Genomic DNA, 17,127 nt, shown 5'->3' with positions numbered 1-17,127 from the left:
TATTTTTTCTTTCAAAAATGTGGTTTCATGTTAGATAGCCAGGCTGTAAGAATCTGACCTACATCAAACACCAAGGGGGCATGGGATCTGTCATGAGAAAGGACTGGGAAGGCTTGTTCCTGGCACGCAATGGCTTTGCAAGCTATTCCGCTTTGACCTTCAAGCCTGCTTATTACAAGCACATGCTTCATAATGACAATGCCTAGCAGGCAAAGGTGAAAGATGTGACGAGAGGTTGCAAGAATTCCTCATTTGAAAAAGGCAACAAAGAAAGTTTATGTTTTTATTTCCACGTAGCTTCCACCTAGATGTCCTCTGAAGAATTAGGAGAAAGTCTCCCATGTTAAGAAAGGTCCTCTAAAAAGGAGTATCCCTTCTCCAGATTTCTCCAGATTTTTTTCAGGGAAATGATAGATAGATAGATAGATAGATAGATAGATAGATAGATAGATAGATGATAGATAGATGATAGATAGATAGATAGATAGATAGATAGATAGATAGATAGATAGATAGATAGATAGATAGATAGATAGATAGATAGATAGACAGACAGACAGACAGACAGATAGATATAGATACGTAGGGATAGATTAGATAGATAGATAGATAGATAGATAGATAGATAGATAGATAGATAGATAGATAGATAGATAGATAGATAGATAGATAGATAGATAGATAGATAGATACAAGAGAAAGAGAAAAATGGATGGATAGTTGGATGGATGGATAGATGGGGAGATAGAGAAAGAAAAAAATAAATAAATAGATAGGTAGGTAGGTAGATATAGGTATGTAGGTATAGAGATAGTTACAGATAGATAGATAGATAGATAGATAGATAGATAGATAGATAGATAGATAGATAGATAGATAGATGATAGAAAGATAAGAGAGAAAGGGGTGTTAAAAATAATTCAAGTACTACAAAATAGCATTGCTAACAGCTTAGTATGATGCCTGAACTGTTTGAAGCTGAAAATCAGAAAGAGAAATTGTGATCTGTAGAGTGTGCACATCTGTACATATGCAAGTGCTTTGCAAACTGGGGGGGGGGGTTACAAAATGTTTCTTTATACGTATATGATTTCTGAATAAACAAATACAGCTGTATCCATTGCTTGTTTCTCTAGGGACTAAAGCATAGAGGTATAAAACAGGCTCTCCTGATTTAAATTCTAGTTAAATAAAGATCCATTAAATAGCTATTGGATACTCAAAAGGAATAGTCCAAAAGTGATTCTTTTCCTATTGTTGAGGAGAATGAAAGACTCAGTAGTGACAGAAAAAAAAATAGAATTACCACTGTCTCCATTCCCAGAAAATACACATTTACTGAAATATATCGAGAGGTCTTAGTAGTGATACATAGGAAATATCAATTTGCTGAACTGTTTTATTTTATTCCAAAGCTACTCCAGCCTTTATTTCACCCACCTGTTGCTAAACAATACTCTCTTCTGTCCCTTGCTCATCAGTATGACGTGGGCTTAACTAGTTTGCAGGATTCTGCTCATGGCTGTAAATTACTAGCAGGTGAAGCTGCCCTGACTTGGGCTGATTGAACTGAAATGTTTAGTAACACAGGTATCTAATTGACACTCTGTTTCTGTACATGGCATTAAGGAAAGAGGAAAGCATAACTGATCTGTTTAGCATTATGGTGGAGTCTTTTCATGGATCCAGCTGCAGATATAGCTGATGAAACTGCATGCAGCTCAGATGTCAAGTATTTTGTACATTAAAATGCACCACAGTAGAGTTGTTTTTGTCATGGCTGATCTTGAAGCTGTGTGTCACACTTCATTATACTCGACTGCAGCATCTGGTTTCTCAGGGACTCTTCTAAAAAGTATGATAGGACTAGATTTACTGTTCTGAAATCTTAAACCTAATAAAGTTCAGTTCTCAACTTCATTCAGAGATTTAACCAAAGATTTGAACTTGGAAAATTGGATCCTTGTCCTGTATCGGTATGGATGCATATGTAAAAATATTGGGAGATCATGCTACTATTTTGGAAGGACATCAATCCTATATCAATAGAGCTGGAAGGGACTTTGGAGGTCTTCTAGTCCAATCCCCTGCCTAAGGAGGAGACCGTATACCAGACATGTCAAACTCGTGACATTGCACAATGTATCGGGACGGTTTTGCCATTGCCGGCAATGGGGTGGGTGCGGCTTCCAGATGATGCATCCGGCCCATGGGCTGGCAGTTTGGCACCCCTGCCCTATACCATTACAGACAAGTGGCTGTTCAGTCTTTTCTTAAAAACTTCCAGTGATGAAGCACCTATAACTTCTGAAGGCAAGCTGTTCCACTGGTTAATTGTCCTCACTGTTAGGAAGTTTCTCCTTAATTCCAGATTGCTTCTCTTCCTGATTAATTTCCATCCATTGTTTCTTGTCCTGCCTTCTGGTGCTTTGAAAAATAAGATGATTCCCATCTTCTTTGTGGTAGCCCCTTAAATACTGGGATACTGCTATCATGTCACCCCCTAGTCCTTCTCTTCTTTAGACTAGCCATCCCAATTCCTGCAACCGTTCTTCATATGTTTTAGACTCCAGTTCTTTAATCATTTTAGTTGCTCTTCTCTGCACTGAATCTATTTTATCTATATTGCAGACACTTCCAGACAGTTTACAGTATATTGCTAAAAGTCCTTGTGATTTCATTGTTTATTATAACCTCCACAGGATGAGCTATTTTATAGCTTGTCATTTTTTTATTTTATTTTTTTAAATTCCATTTATATCCTGCCCTTCTCCGAAGACTCAGGGCGGCTTACAAGCCTAGCAGTAGCCTTCATTCTATGTATATGCCTGCTTATTAGGTCTTTCACACACACCCCAAGCGGCATTATTACAAAGTCAGCTTATTGCCCCCAACAATCTGGGTCCTCATTTTACCTACCTGGGAAGGATGGAAGGCTGTGTCAACCTTGAGCCTGGTGGGATGCGAACCTGCACTAATTGCAGGCAGCTGGTGTTACTTAAGGAGACATTAGCCCACTGCTCCACCAAGGCTCTAATTTATGGCTAAAGACAAGTGATTTCTGAATGGAAAGACATCTGGAGTTTTTATGGAAAAGAAAATAATTACTTCACTCATTGTGTCAGGAAAAAGAAAGATCTTAGGAGTTTACCAATAAATGTATATCTCCTATTGCATCTGAATGGTCTATCACACTCTCAAACAGCTGAGAAGTCATATCAATAGGGGACCCCTTTGGTATCATGTATTTATGCTTCCTTAGAGATTTTGATCATCTGCTTCTTTCTATTTTCTTCCATAAAAATGTATTGCTTTAATATTGTTAGTTTCAGTTCTTGGAAGGCCCCCCCTCCCCAGAATAAAATATTCCACAGAATAAGAAAAGAAGCAGAATAGAATGTTTTGCCTAAAGGAGAAGAGGAGAAAAATCTCCTTAATAAAGGCAAAAAAATAGCCCCAATCTCTCCCCCACTTACACAGCCTGCAGGCAAAAGTTAAGGAAACTAAGTTTCATTCATAAACATTGTATACATTGTGAAACCGGACTTGGCTAAAGTGATCTCCAAACAGATGGCAGAATAGACCAACAGCTGAAACTGACAAGATTATGCTGACAGGATTAGATCAAAGAGACAAACACCTAAGATTTGCATTTCCCCTTTACTTTTAGGGCTTTGTAGACCATAATAGAAACTTTGCAACACAGTTAAATAATGAAGGACACACAGACCAATTTGCTAGGTGCTCCCAGAAACCTTGCTGTTATCACTGCTCTTATTGGGCCAATAAACCTCCTTTCCAATTGCAGCCTGCCTCAAACTTATTTTTCCTGCCTATGTCTCTCTCCCAGCTTGGAATAAGACATGGACCAGATTTAATTTCCAACACAGTGTTGTAAATATTAATCCAAAGCGGTTATATGTTGTTGAATATTTTCATATTTCTGCATAGCAACCAAAGCAGATTTTTGAAGTTCCTCTTCTTCAGCTTAAGATGTTTGATGTGAAATGCTGAGGGTTATTACAAATTTCTCCCCATTCTAGAGCTAGGGAACACACAGAAGGAGAAATTATGGCTTTTGCCCATAATTATGGGCTTTTGCCCATATAAGCCATAAGATAAAATAAACCATGTTGGGCAGGGAGAGAGAAACTTTATTCTAAATAGATACATCTTGAGATCATTTCAAAGATGCTTGAGAAATATTATTTTTGTGATGATACAAATGGATCCACTCTCCCCAGAGACATATTCAGTGTGCAACCTAGATATATTTTTACTTCTATCTTGGAATTATGCTTAAATAAGGTGCACCCAAGGATAAAAGGATTTTAGCAAGAGGCAATGGGAGAAATGCAATTGGATGCATATCCACAATGACATTATCAAGGTTGAACATATTAAACATCGCATGTCCCATCATAATGATGGGTTAATAATGCAACAAATCTAAAAATCTATACCTGGTCTTCAGCTTGTTCAACAGTGCTGGATTAAATTATCTAACAAAGGTATCTTATGAGTCTGCCCAGACATTAAGATTAGAATCTGAAACTCTATCCTTTAGACCACTGTGAGACTTGAAAGTTCCACCAAATGGGCCTCAAGTGAAAAAGCCACATAGCTCTAGAATTCTGTTTTCAAAAAATGATGTATAGCTTGTCAAGAAAATTCATAAATGATGATGATGATGATGATGATGATAGATAGATAGATAGATAGATAGATAGATAGATAGATAGATAGATAGATAGATAGATAGATAGATACGATTTAGAGGAAATAAGCTCATTTTATTAATATTGTGGCATGATATTTAATTATTTTTTTTAACTTTTCCTCCACTTATTTCTGTTTGGAAGTCCATTTGTGTGGGCTAAATGTTGCAAAAGTTGGAATCTCCACTGTTGATATTTCCTGGGACACACCTTTCCATTTTTCTCAAATCTCCCCAGTTTCCAACATGTCCTTGTCTAGAAAGGGGGAGGAATTCCCTTGGAATCAAATGGGAGTAAGAGGAACCATGGAAGCTATAAACTACCAGGAATGGAATTAAGTAGGGGAAAAGAAGGCATCCACACTCCTCCCTTGTCCATCTTATAGCTAAAGCCATTCATAATAATTGCACAAAATTATGTTCTGCTTCATACAAAATTTCAGCAGCAAATCATTTTTCAAATTGAGTGAAAACTATTAGACAAGAGTGCAGGATTATTTTTCTCCCCCTGAGAATAATTCCTTTAAATAAATAAAATAATTAAGGGAAGATAAATCAAAAGAATAGCACTCCACACAGTGAAGCCCTCACAGCATTTTGTTTTCCTATTTATTATGAAATTCTGACTCTTGCTTTAGAAACTTCGTCTTTGTTCTCGACCAACTGATAAAGGCATGTATTTTGTAACCACATAAAACTGTAGACAGTGACGAGAAACAGGGGTTTGGCTTCACTTCTAAAGAAATAAATTAATACAATGTTAGACTCCGGAAGGAACTGTCACCTGGGCTTTGTGGAAGCTTCTGTTCTATGAAAGATGCTTGAAGGAATTCATTCACTGTGGAATCCACACAATCAGTCTTGTCACTCAAGCAGCAAAATATATTAATAGAAGTCAGTCATGATTGCTGGCATCTATCAACACTTTGTTCCATACAACTTAGGCTGGAGAAAGAATTAGAGCTGCATGCATTTTCAAAAAGTCAAAATAAATTTGGGGAAATATTTATTTGAAGAACATTAGCCTCTTCCTACATGAAAATTGGGCACTCTTTGCTGTGGTCGTTCACAAATCTGGAATCATCAAATAATACATTGCACTTAAATAACAATTGGCAATAGCTATTCTAAATCTGTTTCCACTGAATTGTGCAATTTGTTTAATTTTTACATTTTATTAGATCAGAGTAGAGCGCCTGTAGTGTACCAGCTACTATTGCACTCATCTACAATTCCAAACATCACTCATAGTTGACTGTGTTGGCTGGAGCTTCTAGGAGTTAACATTCAATAATATTTTAAAGACTCTGGTTTCTCATTACTGTGGTAGGAAGACTAGATACCAAGAGAGTATTTCAAATAAGGATAGGTAAGTCAGATCTCTCTAAGGATTATGATTAAAAGGATCATTATGGTTAGCAGTATCAACATCCAACAAGAACTTGTTAGAGAACTATGCAAGACATGTTGCCATCATTGAGTTCCTGACATTGATCATCTTTTAAACTAACCATACAATCTCAGTCCCAATTCTGTATTTAATCCAAACTTATGAAAGAAAAATAATATTATTTTTAATACTAAATTTTAATTAAAAATTACTGTTAAAAAGATGAAAACTGGTACAAACTAAGAAAATTAATAAAATAGTTCAGAAATTTAAAATTAAAAAAAAATAGAAAAGAAAAAAATATAGTAAAGAAAAGTAAAGATATATATAAAGAAATGACTTGCCTCTTCATCTCAAGTATGAACAACTTTAGTAACTTATTACCTTCTCTTAAAACAAAAAAGTGTTCCCTTCTTCCCTTATCCCATTGCTTCACTATAAACAAATGCCAAAACTTCTTCATTGAAGCGGTTCTATTCACACTCTCTTGTTCTTTCATGATTGTCAGCTCAACTTTAACCCCAGCCGTCTTCAGTTCTTCCATGGAAGTTGAAAGAAAATTAATTTTCAAAATGTGTTTTGGTGAAATTCTCACATGTGAAATTATAGTGCTTGCATTGACCTAGCTACACAGTTCATGTCAAGAAATTCCATCTTTTCATTCTGCAATCAACTCTTGAATGGTCTTCAGTTTTTGGAGTTTCCAAAGTTTCCATTGAGTCTCAAGTTAGGATGTAGACGAGAAAGCTTTCCTCATTGGCCATTTTCTGTATTGCCTCTAAGGGGAAAAAACAAACTTGTGCCCTTGTAAAATTGCCTTTAAAAAATTACCCTTCCCTTGAAGTAATTTGGGGGAAAAAATCATTCACCTAATTTCCCTAACCAGCGATTCAATGGAGAATATTGAAAGTCCATTTGTTTAGCTCCAGTTCTCTTCTAAACTCTAATTGAAATGTGCCCAAGTAATCAGTATACTCCAAATATGATTGGAATTACAAAGTGATGATACTCCCCAGCACCTCAGCCAAGAGGTATATATATTTGAGAGTGATCAGTATAATTATCCACTTCTCCAGATCAAGGGAATATTTCTTCAGCAAAAGTCTTATAATTGCCTCATTTAAGCAGTGAACATGAACCACTTCCACTGAAGCTGGAGGTAACTATGACTTATTTGATCAGCCCTAAGTCACACACATGGAGTAATAAACGTTTACCATGGTCCTGAAGTCTATAAAATAAATAGAAGGATGAATTAATGGTAATAGGATGAATGGTCCCCAAAGGTGCTTTTTCAAAAGACAACTGGACTTTCTTGTTTGTTTTTTTTTCCTTGAAAAAAACAACAACACCTTTGGGACAACCATGACCTGGATGACTGAGAGTCTCCATAGTCATTTGGATGAATTCTTAATAAAAAAAGATAAAAACAAGAAATGTCACGAAAGGACATTGTGGGGGATGGAAGGAGCCAAGAAAGGTCTGGGTGATTTCAAGGTGTCCCAAATCCAAAACCATGTTGTCCAACCGTCGTCTCTTCTCGCTTGAAGATTTGGATTGGGTCAGCTTTCTTTTAGTGAATAGATGCTGCAATTTAGCATCTTTGCACACTAATTTCGACAGGTAAAGAGAAAGCCATATGGCTCAACCAAGCCAGATGGTATTGGAATTTTCAATTTTCACTGCTGGGAAACAGTTTTTTTGGGTGAGCAGCAGGTAGAATTGGAAGAATCATGCCCTCAGTCAGAAATGAACAGTGGTGGCAGAATTAGTGTGTCTTTCAAGAAGGAAATAAAGAATTAGACCAAGAAAGACACTAACAGAAGAGGTAATATATTTTAATAGGTACTTTAAATCAGTTTATGAGAATGGCATGCTACAAGACATTGGCCCAAAGGTGCTTTTTCAAAAGGCAACTGGACTTTGTTTTTCCTTGAAGGTGTTTTGCTTTTTCAGCTTCTTCATTAGAACTGAAGAAGCTTCTTGGATGAGAAGCGAAACATCTTCAAGGAAAAACAAAGTCCAGTTGCCTTTTGAAAAAGCATTTTTGTGACAACCATAGCTTGTGTGACTGAGAATCTCCATAGACATTTACAAGACATTGGGCATTCAATAGCATTTTAGTTTTACTATTATCTCTATACTACCGTATTTTTCCATCTATAAGATGCACCCTTGTATAAGATGCTCTGGCATGTGAGTTTCTCTGCGCCGATCAGCTGAGCTGGCAAATCCAGAAGTTTGGCTGGCCGACGATCTTGCCCCCTCCCATTAGTGGCAAGCCCACAGGGGCTTGATACCTGCACCAGGCAGCATGGCAACCCACACAGGCATGCCCTGGGCTGTGGAGGTTACCATTATTTTTCCGTGTATAAGACGCTGCACTTGTATAAGATGCACCTGATTTTTAAACAGGGTGTTTGCAGGAAAAAATAGTATCTTATACATGGAAAAATATGGTAATATATTTTTTATAAAATTCTGGTACCTTATCAGTCTTCTTTGATAAACTTTCCAATGTTTTCAACCAGACTTCTCAGATTTCCTAACCAATTTTATCAGCATAGAGAACCATGCCAAGAGCTTTCCAGAAATATAAGCTTTGAATTATGACAATAAGACAGGCACAAAAGAGAGCAAATTAGGTGATACTGTTTCAGGCTTTGGACAGGCTTTTATGTAGATATCCATCAGACTTCATACCATGCACGGCCATAAATCTTAATGTTCCAGGCACTCAACTCTATATTCAGAACTTGTTTACAAGTCAACCTTTGAAAGCCATGATATGGATAGAAAAGTTGCTTTATTGCATAGCGAGAAGAATATATTAGTAGCGAGTAAGCCAGACTAATGAAAAATACAGAAACACGGATTCTAAGACCTTTTTTCCCCATTTTTCTGAGTCAATGAACTATGGGCTGTTGTTTTGCCAGCCTTGAGCATTGGCGAGATCTGCTCAAAATTTACATAATGCTTCTGTGTGTCTGAGAATTGCTACTGCCAGCATTGTTTGTTATAACCCTTACTCCATTATTTTACTTCATTAAGCTTACAAATGTGACTTTAGGACGTTGCTTGATATTGCATAAGAACATTTGCCCAATGAGAATTATGCATATCACTGGGTGCTGGGTCTCCAAGATTTCAGTTGCAGATGGTTCGCTATTTTTTGATCACTTAAAAAAAACTATTGAACAAAATTCACACTTTTTGCATAGATGGGATAGGAATAAATGGATATTAAAAAAAAACAATGAGAAAGAAAAACTGACAGATCTATCAGCTTTCAGCGTTTATTGTTTAAACTTTAAAGATGAAAGTAAATCTCAACTGAGAATCAGGGTTGCCAACATTATCCCATCTTTGATGGTCCCATACAAGCAGGAACAAGAACATTATCTCAACTGGTTGTTATCTCATGGTTGATATAGCATTTCATTATTTATTTATTTTTTATTTATTTTTATTCCATTTATATCCCGCCCTTCTCCGAAGACTCAGGGCGGCTTACAAGCTTAGCAGTAGCCTTCATTCTATGTATATGCCTGCTTATTAGGGCTTTCACACACAGCCCAAGCGGCATTATTACAAAGTCAGCTTAATTACCCCCAACAATCTGGGTCCTCATTTTACCTACCTCGGAAGGATGGAAGGCTGAGTCAACCTTGAGCCTGGTGGGATGCGAACCTGCACTAATTGCAGGCAGCTGGTGTTACTTAAGGAGGCATTAGCCCACTGCTCCACCAAGGCTCTTTGTCTTTTGTTTGTATTTATATCCAATTTTTCAACTCAGATGAGTTCATAGCAGCTAGCCTTAAAAAAACAAAATAAACAAATGCAAAAATTCCTTGGTATGAGCATTTTTATGTTTTTTTTAAAAAAATATTAAGAAAGGGACACATTCCAAAGAAGCATGTTGTACAATTTGAGAGCAACAGTACTTGGGTACCACATGGATATCTGCAGAAATCCATCTTCTGTAAAGGTTAAGAGATGGAAACAGAATCCCTGAGATGCCTAGGCACTAAACCACATAAGACTTTTTAGATCAATACTAACACCTCAAATTGTGCCTTGAAGTAACTGGCAAGCCATGTAAATGTTTAAATGCAGGTATTATGAAAACCCTGCATTGATTAATAGTTTAAATGTTACCTTTTACACTAACTGTGCCTTGTGGATATTTTAAAAGAGTTTTATCAATGTCAAATAGACAAAGAAGGAATTTCAAAACCAAATGGTTCTCTGTCTTGGACAATATCTCATTCATCAATGTAGAACAAGAGTCTGTCAACAGCAGCATGTTGCTGAGATGTTCCACACGTTTGTAAGTGCTTGGAAAATGCACAAAAGAATTTGTCCCATTTTAGTTGGATTGCCTAGAACTTAAATGAAGGCCTTCGGGTTGTGAAGTTGGTGTTCCGTTCCAATCTGCCTCTATTAACTTACCCCAGTTAAGAAGTAGCTATTGCCCATTGCATATTTTTTTCTCCTTGTTTTTATAAATACATTGTAATTATCACATACTGCCTGAAGGTGGGAGAGGATGGGTGTAGATACTCAATTTCTTCCTACTTGTTTTTCTCACATAGATATAAATTGAAAATTTCCCGTTATGTGCAAATTACCTTTTGATGCACTCCAACTTAGACAGAATCTTTATAACAGCATTTTTATCAGTTCTTTTAATTATTGGCTCCAATTTGGAGTGAAAAAAAAGAATACAGAAAGGAGGGGGAGTGTGTGCTTGGGTGTATGTGGGGAAGTAGTAGGAGGGGAGATGCTAATACCAACCTTGTTTTTCATAACACCTCCCAAAGGAATATGTTTGTAATGTTATTTTTCTTCCCATTAAATCCAAAGCAGCATTGTCCCTTTGATTGCTCCTTTCAAGTCAAACTTTGAGAATCCAACTAAATATGAGCTAATCAACATCATTGTGAATTTTTGCTAAGGGAAAAAAAATCAACACAAGGAATATGAATAGTCTCTCTCTCTCTCTCTCTCTCTCTTTCTTTCTTTCTTTCTCTCTCTCTTTCACCCCCTCTCTCTTTCTCTCTCTTTTTCTCTCTCCACCTGTTTCTCTGCCCCCTCTTTCTTTCTCTCTCTCTTTCTGTCTCTCTCACCCCCAAAGATCAGTCTTGAACTCTGAACTCTTGACTGAATGAAAGCAGAATAGAACCTTGCAATTAACCAATGTCCCTTTCAACCTGTAAATCATCTGCCCTTCTACTTGAATGCTGCATAAAACTAATTTAATTTGGTCATTATTTCCATCATTCTCCAATGAGAAGTCTTTTTAAATCTAACCAATTATTCTCCTTTTAATTATTTTCAGCACATTATTGTGGCCATTACTTGAACCTTTGGGAGCTGATGTTCACGTTGAGTTTAAAGTGCCTTAAATTGTAGCACTTCAATAGCCTTTAGAGTACATCAGCAGCACTCTGAACCAGTGCTTGAATGGAGGCTGGCTTCTGTGTCTCACCTGTCAAAAATTTGCCATGTTTTGTTTTCAAAAAAATAATTGCCAATTTAGAGCAGTGATAAACTGAAAAAAGGAATTAATAATATAAACATCTATAAATATAAATTAATTAATTAATTAATTCATTCATTCATTCATTCATTCATTCAATTTCTATAGCCACCCATCTCAGAAAAACAATGCTAGGTGACAAGCAATCATTAAAAACCAAGTACAAGCAATAGAATTTCCCTTCTTACCCCTATAGGTGGTCTGTATCTTTCTCAATCTTGGGTTCTTTACCAGGAGTCTAGGAGTTTGAGGGTTCTGCACAATATCTTTAGAGACCAAGTGCCCAAACTACAACCCAGAACCCACTTATTTATCGCAAAGTGCCAGGGCCACATCATAGTGGTGCCCTCAGAGGGGGCATGGGGGTGTGGACCACTGGGTGGGCATGGCTGTGGTTGTCACAGAAGACTGGGTGGGGATGGCTGGAGTGGGCATGGCCACCTCAATGTTGCTTATGGGAGGGACACCCGTGGGTGAAGGGCAGGGTTGCGGGAGATCCAGGGGGGGTCTCTGGCAGGTGGGACAGTGGGCAGGAGGTACAGCATAGTTGGGGGGAGGCATGCAATCCTAGCTGGGACTGGGAGGGCCATGGCGCCAATGGAGATCCAGCTTTCCCTACTCGGGGGTGGCCTTTGGCTTGCTGGGTGTGGGTGTACTCTACCACCTCTACTCAAACTTGCTAGCTGGCTGCTTCACCTCCTTTGTGTTGGGTGGAGCTGCTGCTCTGGTGGTGGTGGCCTAATGGACCTATGCATGCTGCTGGCATTGGCAGCTTGCATGCCCACAGAGAGGGCTCTGAGTGCTGCCTCTGGCACCCGTGCCATAGGTTCACCACAACTGTCTTAGATGTTCCTAGCACTGCATATTCTGGACAGAGAGCTATGAAGTTGTTCCTGGGATTTCTGGGAGCCCCCTCCCAGGTTAGGAATCACAGTCCCGATTTCTCCTCCCACTGGTGGGATGACTTTGTTCTCTACTTTCCACATTCTCTCTAGTTCCTCCTTCAGGCCCTGGTAGTCCTCCGGTTTCTCGTACTTCCTTTTCTTCTTGATACCTTGTGTATATATGTAGGTATGTGCACGTGTGTGTGAGAGGATATATATATAACCATAAATATTAGTAGAACCAGGAAAACGAGACCCTTAAAACACTCTCGGCCTCAGTTTGGACATATAACCACTAAGAATGCTCGGATACTTCACTGAGTCCTCAGGCATGCTTTCATAGCATTATATTCCATGTACCTTGATGAAGAAGGCTGTGATTCTCAAGAGTTTATGGGCAAAAAAGTACACAGTGTAGGCTTTACAAAGCCACAAGACCTCTCATTGTTTTTAGTGTGAGAAATTAACACAACTGCCTTCTGGTGGCTCCTTCAAAGGGGAGATTGCAAATTTAATTCTGCATTCAATCAATAGAAGCAAATTCTTCCATACTTCTTTACCAATTCTCATTCTTTTTAGGAAAGAGAACTTGCATTAGAAAAGCTTACAAAAGAGGAGAGAGATTAACCATGATGTAGTGACATAGTTCTCAACTGGAGTTAATTATGAATTAAGTTTTATATTAAACTAAATTATATTAATATTATTAAATTCCAAGATGGACCTTTAGAAAGAGTATCCTTCCATAGTAATTTCAGGATAGGAACAGTAGACAGTTTCAAAGGGTCGTGAAACAGAAAACATCACTTTCTTCCACCAATCAGTGGCATCTCAAAGAAGGGTATCAAATGGATCAGACAGACAAATTGTAGGCTGAGGGGTCCCTGGTGCTCTCTGAGCTTGCTTGTTTTCTTGCAGATGTTTCATTACCCTAACTAGCTAACATCATCAGTGCTAGTAAGGAGTGCTGTTTGCTGTCGTTTTATATTCTGGTATCTTGCCTGTCTGTGTGGGGTGGTCTTAGGGATTCTTTGGTTGGGCGCCTTTAGTACTGATTCTTTGGCAGTTTTTTGATTCGGGTATTGCTTACTTGATTTCTGGTCTGAAGGTGACCTTGGAGTTAATCTATGCTGATCTGAGTGCCAATTACTGTTGGAGAAGCGCTGGAGTCTTTTTCTCTTTGGGGCTGGTTGATTGTCTCTTTTGCATAGTCTATACATATTGTTAAATGTAGGCTTGCAGTATAAATTCCACACCTTTTTATACAGTATAAATTACACACCTCGTATATCATGAGATGCAACCATGTCTAAAAGGTGTGGAGCATTCCTCAAATCACTGTCAGGTACACAAAGAATCAAGACCACTTATAAGGGTTGCAAGATAGAGCATTTATTCAAGCCTGTAGACAAGAATCTGGTGAACTAAAGTTCAACATTAAATTGGTGCCAGATAAGGGTGAATGGAATTTAAAAGGGGTTGGACTTGGAGCACTTGTAGGAACACAATGATTCTAAGCTGATGATGTGTTTAACTCCACCTGTAAGGACCCACTTCAGCTAACTACCCAAGAAAGCAGAACTCTTGAAACAGGCATTGTCTCAAAAGGATACTTTTATTAGGGGTCAGTGACAGTAGGGAAGTCAAGGTGAGATCTGTGGAAAAACCCATGCCAATGGTATAGTTAAGGTAGAAATATTCCTCTTCCCACCAAAATCATAATGTCCATTTGAAATCCAGCCAATCCACAGGTGGCATGCTGCTTGGTCGGCTGGTACAGTTGGCATGCATCTCAATGTCTTCTCTAGCTTTCGTTTCACTGTAACCGTCTCCCTGATAAGGGAGACACATTCCTTTCTCAAGATGATAGAGGCAGGAGAGGGAAAGTAGAAAGCAAAAGTTATCCCAAGCGAAAGCATGCTCCCCTTCCCCGCAGCAGAATGGCAGGTCCCAAAAGAAGAATATATATGCAGGGAAAACAATGAGGGGATCTGACACCACCCTGTACCTCTGCCTGCTCTTTCCCTACACTCACTTTCCATAGGACACTTTAAGGTGGTTTCTACCACTCTCTTCCATCAATACCACTCTTTCCTGGTAAACTTTCCAGATTTGTCATACTACGTTTCTTCAAATTCTCAGCTATCATAGTTGGGAATTATGAGCAGAATAGTCTCAGACATCCAGAGGGTGCCACAAAGCCTATTTGTACTAAGGTAAAGGTAAAGGTTCCCCCACACATGCGTGCTAGTCATTTTCAACTCTAGGGGCCGGTGCTCATCTCCATTTCAAAGCCGAAGAGCCAGCGTTTGTCCGAGGATGTCTCCGTGGTCATGTGGCCAGCATGACTAGACGCCAAAGGCGCACGGAACGCTGTTACCTTCCCACCGCAGTGGTCCCTATTTTTCTACTTTCATTTTTACGTGCTTTCGAACTGCTAGGTTGGCAGAAGCTGGGACGAGTAACAGGCGCTCACTCTGGTACGCGGCACTCGGGATTCGATCCGCCAAACTGCCGACCTTCTGATCGACAAGCTCAGCGTTCTAACCCACTGAGCCACCGCGTCCCTTCTATTTGTACTAGAAGAGTTTTTTTTTCTCCTTCTGAGGTTTTAGTGTGTGTTCTTTCCTTTTCAGAAATAAAAAAAAGCTATAAATGGATTTGCATATACTTTTCAATCAAGGCATTTCAAATCAAGAAAGAAACACCAGGTGCTTTTATGCATCTTTCACACACCATCCCGGAGTGAGAGGCCTCTGGTGAGCCACATACAAACCTTCCTTAGTTGAGTTCAGTTCTTGTTATATGCAATTCAGACAATCTTGCTTTCATATATGTTTGCTCCTAGGTCAAGTTCATCATGATTGCAGATATGGTCCACGCCTTTTAAATATGTGTGCACCTCATGATGCATGCATACAAAGGAGTAGAATATACATATCTACTTGTATCTATCTATTTCCAGTTTTTTTCTTTAGAAATATATTTTGCAATCCTTCTTGAAATGTGACATTTGCTTTCATCTTAATTGTGAATGGGAAGATGCATGGAGATCTGAAAGGGGGGGGGTATATCCATGTCTACTTGAAAACAAGGACACTTATTAGTTTCTTGGTAACAAAAGCTAACTAGGTTTTGCTGATTGTGGAAGTTAAGCAAAGCCATCCAGTTAATGCTTGAATAGGAATTCCAATGTTGTTGTTGCCTATAAGAGGAAAATTGAAAACAATTATCCCAGAAGAATGCAATGATACTTTCTTTTTTCAGCAAGGATGTATGGATTGAATAGTCTGGCTTGAACTTTGTTTTACTATCCTTATTACTGTAAACTGATGGGAGTCTGTAGAGTAGAAAAATAAATATCTGTGATGCTGGCAAGGAAATTGCATGGATGGAATCAACAGGAGACCAGCTCAACTTGAAGCCGTTATCCCACACTCACAAACATCCTTCAGCATTGGATAACTAAAAACTAATTTGGGGTAGAGTTTGGGTTGACCCTGGTTAGTGCTTGGATGCAGAAATTGCAGGGATGTAGATTAGACTGGGGAGCTGGTTCAAAACCAAACCAAACCAAACCTGAAACAAGGCAATAGCAAGTTATTTCTGTACCCAACAAAATGCATGGCTGTTCATGGCTTTTCCAGCCTTCGTCCTGAGATCGCTGCCACGATGTTGATGCCTAAAAAAAAATCGCATTGCAATCTATGAACTCCTTTTTAAGGAGGGTATGATGGTAGCCAAGAAGGATGTCCACATGCCTAAGCATCCAGAACTAGCCGACAAAAATGTGCCCAACCTCCATGTCATGAAAGCAATGCAGTCCCTGAAATCTCGTGGCTATGTGAAGGAACAGTTTGCCTGGAGGCATTTTTACTGGTATTTGACCAATGGGGGCATCCAGTACCTGCGAGATTATCTCCACCTACCACCTGAAATCGTGCCTGCCACTTTGCGCCGCAGCCGTCCTGAAACAGGCAGACCCAGGCCCAAAGGTTTAGAGGGTGAGCGTCCTGCTCGTCTTACACGAGGAGAAGCTGATAGGGATACCTATAGAAGAAGTGCAGCTCCTCCTGGTGCAGACAAAAAGGCAGAAGCTGGTGCTGGATCAGCTACTGAATTTCAATTTAGAGGTGGATTTGGACGTGGGCATGGTCAACCCCCTCAGTAGAAAACTTGCTGTTATATGCATGGCTGTTCATGTAAGTGTCTGAAGGCCAAGTCAACTCAAACACATTATTTTCACATAATTTAGCCAAGTTTAGCTCTATTTGGACCCGAGATCTTACAGAAACCCTGGCTGTTTTTCAGTCCACTCTTCTATTGTTGCACACTTTTTTTTTTCTTTATCCAGTTTGACCCTTGAAAGGGTCTCCTAGATGAGAGAAAATAACAGCTTGGAAGGACTGCATCCTAGCATCAGTAGAATTGTGGAATCGGGTAGACAATGCAGTTCCAATCCACACAGCAGTTCTACAAATGCCATCCTTGACATGTCAAATGCCAGACTGCTGCACAAATACAATGAAAAGAAAGGCACAAATGCAACACAACACCTTGGAATTAAAAACAGCAAGAACTATAATAGAGTACA

At 38.9% G+C, this 17,127-nt stretch overlaps 1 pseudogene across 1 annotated transcript; it reads left to right on the top strand.

The window, feature by feature from the left end:
* Nucleotides 1-16,205: 16,205 nt before the first annotated feature.
* Nucleotides 16,206-16,719, top strand: LOC308671762 (small ribosomal subunit protein eS10-like; annotated as a pseudogene). Its single transcript has one exon. The product of its transcript is annotated as a small ribosomal subunit protein eS10-like (transcript).
* Nucleotides 16,720-17,127: the final 408 nt, after the last annotated feature.

The sequence above is a fragment of the Vipera berus genome (genome assembly GCF_964194415.1).
Source record: "Vipera berus genome assembly, chromosome: 8".
Taxonomy (NCBI): Eukaryota; Metazoa; Chordata; class Lepidosauria; order Squamata; family Viperidae; genus Vipera; species Vipera berus.
The sequence above is the reverse complement of the archived record's forward strand: the minus strand, read 5'-3'. Positions and strand labels throughout refer to the sequence as shown.